Source organism: Microtus pennsylvanicus, chromosome 14, assembly GCF_037038515.1.
Source record: "Microtus pennsylvanicus isolate mMicPen1 chromosome 14, mMicPen1.hap1, whole genome shotgun sequence".
Lineage (NCBI taxonomy): Eukaryota > Metazoa > Chordata > Mammalia > Rodentia > Cricetidae > Microtus > Microtus pennsylvanicus.
The window spans coordinates 691,094-699,033 of NC_134592.1; the positions used below are offsets into that span (position 1 = coordinate 691,094).

The 7,940-nt window shown below is 41.2% G+C and overlaps 1 pseudogene; it reads left to right on the forward strand.

Moving 5' to 3' along the window:
• The first annotated feature begins 537 nt into the window (after positions 1 to 537).
• Positions 538 to 7,538, forward strand: LOC142835207 (Y-box-binding protein 1 pseudogene; annotated as a pseudogene).
• Positions 7,539 to 7,940: the final 402 nt, after the last annotated feature.

A 7,940-nucleotide genomic window follows, 5' to 3' on the forward strand; every position in this document is an offset into this window, starting at 1 on the left:
GTGGCTAGGTTCCTTTTGTACTAATCCTTCTGCTTATAGTAAAGAGTTTCATTACAGAGATAAAACATTATGGCTTGTTGCCTCCTTCAGGGTATAGAAATGGTCTCAGAAAAAAAGTAAAAATCCATCCATTTTGTTTAAATTGTTTACAAGAGATCATGGCCCAATATACCAGGCTAGATCCGGCCTCCCCAGTGGGAGCCAAGGTCTTGGCTACCCATTTTACTTCTCAGTAAGCACCAGATATTTAAAGAAGTTAATAAAGGCTGAGGAGGGTCTCCAAACTCCTATACAGAAATTGGTAAAAATAAAGTTTTAATGCCCTAGAAGAAACAGCTGAGTCTTCCCGGCAGACAAGGCTACAACAAGCAGTTAATCTGCAGGCTCAGGACGTAGCAGCTGCCCTAACTCCATGGGAAGGGGACAAGGGAAGCCAACCACAAGGCTCTACCCTGATAGAGCCCAGCCTAAGTCCTACCTCACAGACAAGCTGTTAATCACAATGCACCCATGTGGGCTTGTCCTCTATGCCACGCCATGGAGGTACAGCTCCACCAACATCGACAAGTGAAACTGGGCCAACCTTCAAACTCCTCAACCTTGAAGAGGATTGACGCTGCCCAGACTTGGTATATCCCCTAACCCTATCTGAGCCTAAGGTAAAGCTTCGGGTATCTGGTAAGTCCATGAATTTTCTTTTGGAAATGGGAGCTACCTATTCTGCTCTAACATCTCACTCAGGCCTTATGTTCCCCTCACCAATTTCATTATGGGGGTAGACAGGACCTGTTCCTCCCCACTTAAAACTTTGCCACTTCCTGACATTCTTGCAGGACAATTTTTCTTTCATTATTTCTGATACCTGCTTGCCCAGCACCTTTACTGGGCCAAGATGTTCTTAGCTAACTCCTAGGTCTCTCAAACCTCAATTGACAGGATTTCACATGACACCTGCCTTCTCACCTCCCCCAAGGAACAGATGCCTGGTGTCTCCGGGACGACAGTACACAGGATGCTTTTCCAGCCACACCTTTCACTGAGCATGGACCCACCAATACCCAGCTTTTCCCTTCCCCACGTCACCCCATGCCTGCAGGAAATAGCCAGATTTGAGTCAAGGCCCTTTTTTCCTAAGAGAGCCTAAATATTAGTCAAAATATATCTCAGCTTCCTGTTACCACTTATAAAAACAGTCTGGAATGTAAGTCCGGGTCTCTGGTCTTCATTTTTGGAGGATCTGCCCCTGTGCCTGCCAAAATTTGGCCCCTCCCCTGAGGAGGGGCAAGGTAGCCCACCAAAACCTTAACCATTCCCCCAGTCTATTTAAACTGCTCCCCAGAAAGTCCTTTTGTGGTCTCTCCTCTTTCCCCCTGGTAATCATGTTCACAGCTTCCTGGTTCTTCTAGGGGCCACCCAAGAGCACAGGAATCCCATTTAAATCTGGATATCCTTTAATTTGGCTCGTTTATATTTGGCTTGATTAGGATTTTTGGTGTTGGAAGAGATCTTATGTTAGGAAAAATTCCCAACAATAGGGAGGGTAGCAAGTGTTGTACCAAAGACACCTGACATCACAAAACCAAACTAAGAGACTACTTTCTGTGTGTCTGGATGAGGTAGTTAGTTGAAAAGTCCCAAGGATGCTTCCAGATAAGGCATTTCCTGAAAAACAATGAACCCACTTTGTGTGTGATATGACAGTGGCCATCTGCAGACATGTAGCCCTTCTCCATGTGTGGCTTCATTATCTGAAAGGGTCTGGTGATGAATAATTTTAGATGTTGGCTTGACATAATCTAGAATCATCTGAGAAAAGCATAGCTAGAGAACTGTATAGATCCAGTTGTCGAGGACAGGCCTTTGGAGGATTGTCTTCATGAGGAAAACAAAGGTGAGGAGACCATGGATGCCACCATTGTCTAGGCAGTGAGTTGAAAAGTGTGTACACATGGAAAAGTGAACTGAGTACAAGCACACATATATTAATTTGCTCTTCTCTGCTTTCTGGTGATAGATGATGCAGTGTAACCAGCTGTTTCAAACTCCTGCTGCTGCAATGATGAGGGAGTCCCCACTTGTGTGGTGATTTCCATTAATGAATAAAGAAACTGTTTTGGCCTGTTGATAGGGAAGAGCTTAGGTAAGCAGGGAAGACAGAACTTAATGCTGGGCGAAAGAAAGGTGGAATGGAGGGAGATACCATGGATCCTCTGCCTGAGACAGACACCAGTTAGAAACTTTGCTGGTTAAGCCACTGAGTGGCGATACACATATTAATGGAGATGGATTAAATTAATATGTAAGAGTTAGCCAATAAGAAGTTAGAGCTAATGGGCCAAGCAGTGTTTTAATGAATACAATTTCTGTGTGGTTATTTTGGAACTAAGCTAGCTGGGCAGCCATAACAAACAAGCAGTGTTCTACACTGTGACTTCCCCCACCCCCATCTTGATGGTCTGTAGCCTGGAACTGAGCTAAAATAAATGGCCTCTTTCCTAACTCACTTTAAATAGGATATTTCTTCACAGTAGTAAAACGAAACAGAGACAGACTCATTCCCAGGGGTGAGCAGAGAGGCTTCCAGTCTATGCAGTCTCATATTTGCTCCTCTGGGTATTGTTTGCTTTCAATATTGCATCCCAGCCACGTCAGTAATCTCCTTTAGAGCGAACACTTTCTCCCACTCAATGCTGACTCTTTATTGCAGAACACAGACTCAGAATGCAATGAATGCTCAATAGAAGTTTTCTAAAAAAAAAAAAAAAATAAAGAAACCTGTTCACCTTAGCTTTCACATTCTTCAGAGTCTCTTTAGCAGTGTAAATCAGGGAGACATAAAAAGAATACTGGAAGTAAGAAGATAAGTTCTACATAAAAATACTAAAGTAGGTTGGGAGTTTGCTGCTTTCCTTTTTTATTCTTGCATAGAAGAATGAGAGAGCTCAGTGTTTTCAAGTAGATAAAGAATAGCAGAATAAGTATAGTCCCAAAATAACCACATAGAAACTGTATTAATTAAAACACTGATTGACCCATTAGCTCTAGCTTCTTATTGGTTAACTCTTATATTAATTTAACCCATTTCTATTAATCTATATATCACCACACGGCAGTGGCTTACTGGGTAAAATTCTCAGCATCTATATCTGGAGGATCCATGGTGTCTCTCTGACTCTGCCTTCTTCTCCGAGCATTCAGTTCTGTCTTCCCTGTCTACCTAAGTTCTGCCCTATCCTTACATTCACTGTAAGGATAACTAAGCACTGATCACCAAGACTGTTACCCTGTGACTTTGCAAGATCCAAACCAGAGAGTCAATTTAGTAAATAGGTTTCTGCAAGTTGAGGGCAATAGGCTAAGCAAGTACCTCCAAAATCTCTCTTCTAGCTTTTTGGTTTATATTTACTCTTAGAGAGTACATTTGAAACTAAAAACTAAACACTGAAAAATTATAATCAACTTTGAACTAGAAAGCATAATTAGATTTTCACTCAACTTTATTAAAATCATGGTTCTGATTAACAGAAAAACCTTAAAATACCCTAAGAAAAGACTCTTAGGAAAAAATATATATGGGGAACCTTCAGCCCAATGCTACTGATTCAAGTATAAATGAGGAAAAATTAATCTGTGGTGTGAAATGCAAATGATTTTAGAAAGAAAGTTTCAGTATTTTTTAGGCACAGTCTACAGAAAAGACAATTAAGTTCTTAAGCAATGCAAGTCCAATAGCTATTTCTATACCCATTCTGGGACATCTTGTCTATGCACGCTTGTGTGTACAGTTAATTCTATATGTGATTCGTAAGCCTGTCTCTGTACTAAAGGAGGGATTTATTCAAACATGTCCTAAAGAAGGCACTTATTGCATCTTACCTTGTGCTTCATTCAATATTTTCATTGCTTAATATCACCTATTCCAAACAATACCTAGGAGAAAAAAGCAAAGCCTATAAAATGCCTAATTATTATGTCTCACTTGTGATTTCTAAAACTATTTGAAAAGTTAAAAGACTAGTTGTGAACACAATATGTGAATTTTAAATGAAATGTTGACATGTAAGGGATCTGACCAAAAAGAAATTCTTTATAAGTATGAGCCTCTGTCTCTCCAATGCAACATATAGAGGGGACTCCCACATCATTTTCTGACTGTGAATGAGCTAAGTACAGAGAGACATTTCATTGTATAGGCAGATAGATGATAGATAGATAGATAGATAGATAGATAGATAGATAGATAGATAGATAGATAGATAGATAGATATAGATATCTTGACTTCAAAATTTGGGTGTAAGGATATGCTGCTTTGGTAAACAAATTATTCTTCTGTTTCCACAGAGGACTAGAACTCGTGGATTCCTTCCAGACTAATGTGGATTGATGGAACAAGATGCCCCAAAAGGTCTCCATAACCCCCCCAAATATTACTTCACCCAAAAAAACAGCAGAAAGCAATTTGAAGAGAACTATGCCCAAATTCCCAAAAATTATTGCTTATAAGTGTTTGTTTATATTTAAAGGGGTATATGATATAGATATGAATAATTTGTGTGTTGGTATGGATCTTGGACTATTGATACAAATTTAAGGTTTATTTTTGTATGTATATGTCCACTCTTGATTAAGGAATTGTGTTTGTACAGCTCATTTTAAAATGTAGTGTATAATTAATAAATACAGGTTAATAGTCATCTAAAATAGTCAAGTTTGTGGTCATGTTAGTTAGGTTTTCTAGATATATAGAGATATACTTCAGTTAGATAGATAATCTTCAAACCTTTCAAAGACCTATGGAATATGGCATTTAAAATGTTTTAAAAACATAAGACTTTTCATGACAGTGAGATAGAACTGCTCCTGGCAGCACCAATCTACTTCAAGTAGATGATGAGCATTGAAGAAACTCCTTATGGAGTTGTCTAGCCATGTGGGGAAGAAAACTTCACTTGCCTGGACTGCTTGGTGTTATGCCGTATGAACTGAAAATGTAGGACCCACAGAAAAATGACTGCTGATGTTGCCTAATGAAGATAAAACAATCCTTCAGGGGTCCTTCTTCACAAAAGAGTCTGCCAGACATTTTGTAGGAAACAGAAAAAAGTGACTGACAAAATGTCTATTGTTTCCCTCCTATATTCGAATTCCTCCCTTTTGGAATGGAAGTGCTTATTCCAATGTATAGTAGAAGGAAATAACTTTCTTTTCCATTACTCAGGTGCTCACTGTCAGCCTGGTCTACAGAGCTAGTTCCAGGACAGGCTCCAAAGCCACGGAGAAACCCTGTCTCGAAAAAAAAAAAAAAGAGTTTGCCTAGGGTCTTAGAAGAGACTCTGGACTTCTGAATGGTGTTGAAACGGTTAAGATTGGGAAGAATCTTGAAGTTGGACTGCAAACACTTTCAATTGTGAGATGGCTGAGCCTCTGGAGGCCAGGAGCAGAGCAGTATCTCTTGAAATTTAAATGCTCCCATTTCAAAGGTTCATGCATTTGAATACCTAATCTGCAAATAATAGTGGATGTTTGAAGGTCACGGAATGCTTGGAACACAGGGCTTAGTTTAAAGAAGGACTTCCTACTAGGTCGGCCTTTAATGTTTGGACCCACTTCTGCTTCTGACTCAGGTCCTTGCTTCTTGGTCTAACCAAGATGTGAAATGGCATCACATACATTCGCTATCATGAATGCTATGAATCAAGTCCTCTGAAACCATGAGCCAAAATGGATATTCCTCCTTTAAGATGCTTCTCTGTTACATATTTTACAATAGCAGCCAAAGAAGTATTTAACATACTATTTCTATTAAAGGCTCTCTGGTATACTGATACTGATGATTTGATAACCTCACTTACTTTGGGGACTAGTAGTCAAAAAGTAGCTTGATATTCATGGGATCCTGGGACAGAAAATGGTGATAAAATTCTAAGTGAAAAAAATGGAATGATCAAAACTGGTTCAATTAAGAAATGAGAAAATTCAGACCTGAAAATACTTATATCTAAAAAGAGAAAGAATAAGTTAGAGTGTAGTACATGTTAGCAAAGATTGAACAGCATCTCCTATCCCACTTTCAAAGAAATATGAATTTGTTAACAAACACTTAAAAATGGAATCTTCTCTCCTTTCCTTCCTATCTAGACTGTTGAAAAAATATGCTTGACCAATAAGGTGAGAAAATATTGACATTCTCAAAATTCCAAAGCTAAATCTTCAGGAAATGTATTTACCATTATCTCTTACATACATAAAAACCAATGCTAAATAACAACTTCAATAATCCATCCACTCGAGTTTGATCCATAGCGGGAGCAGACAGCGGACCCCAGAGAGCCCTGAGAGCCCCATTGACAACGCTGGCCTAGTAACCATCACACCCTGGCCATCGCCGCAGGCCCCAGTCACCACCACCGCAACCTTGAGCAGGGAGGCCGAGACCCAGCAGCCACAAGCCGCCCCCCTCCCCCGCCGCCGCCCTCCCCCCCCCCCCACCGCCACTTCCCCCCTTCCTGCCGCCGCCCTCAGCGCCTGGGACACCAAGCCCTGCTCCACGGGGAGTGGCGGCCGGGTGGCCTCACGTCGGTGGCGTCCGCTGGCAGGGACTAGAAGGTCATCGCAAGAAGGTTTTGGGAACAGTAAAACGGTTCAAGGTAAGGAACGGATACGGTTTCATCAACAGGAATGACAACCAAGGAAGACGTATTTGTACACCAGACGGCCATAAAGAAGAATAACCCCAGGAAGTACCTTCGCAGTGTAGGAGATGGAGAGACTGTGGAGTTTGACGTTGTTGAAGGAGAAAAGGGTGTGGAGGCAGCAAATGTTACAGGCCCTGGTGGAGTTCCAGTTCAAGGCAGTAAATACGCAGCAGACCGTAACCATTATAGACGCTACCCACATCGTAGGGTAGGGGTCCTCCACATAATTACCAGTGAATTACCAGAATAGTGAGAGTGGGGGAAAGAACCAGAAAGTGCTCCTGAAGGCCAAGCCCAACAACACCAGCCCTATCGCAGGCGAAGTTTCCCACCTTACTATTTGCGGAGACCCTATGGGCATCGACCACAATATTCCAACCCTCCTGTGCAAGTAGAAGTGATGGAGGGTGCTGACAACCAGGGTGCAGGAGAGCAAGGTAGACCAGTGAGACAGAATGTGTATCGGGGTTACAGACCACAATTTCGCAGGGGCCCTCCTCGCCAAAGACAGCCTAGAGGGGACGACAATGAAGAGGACAAAGAAAATCAAGGAGACGAGACCCAAGGTCAGCAGCCACCTCAATGTCGGTATCGCTGCAACTTCAATTACTGATGCAGACGCCCAGAGAACCCTAAACCACAAGAGGGCAAAGAGACAAAAGCAGCCGATCCACTAGCTGAGAATTCGTCCGCTCCCGAGGCAGAGCGGGACGGGGCTGAGTAAATGCCGGCTTACCATCTCTACCATCATCCGGTTTGGTCATCCAACAAGAAGAAACGGATATGAAATTCCAGCAATAAAAAATGAACAAAGATTGGAGCTGAAGGCCTTAAGTGCTTGCTTTTTGCCTGTTGACCAGGTACGCTAGAACTATGCATTATCTATGCAGCATGGGGGTTTTGTTATTTTTACCTAAAGATGTCTCTTTTTGGTAATGACAAATGTGTTTTTTTTTTTTAAAAAAAAAGGTCTGGTTTTTCTCAATACACCTTTAATGGTTTTTAAATTGTTTCATAACTGGTCAAGTTAAGATTTTTAAGCACTTCATTTTTAATTTGTAATAAAAAGTTTACAACTTGATTTTTTCAAAAAAAGTCAACAAACTACAAGCACCTGTTAATAAAGGTCTTAAATAATAATAAAAAAAATCCATCCACTTAGCACATGGTACAGAAGAGTTGTCTCCCCTTCACAGGATCATGGGAAATCGTTGGTTGTTGTTTTGAATAGGGGTGGGGGAGTC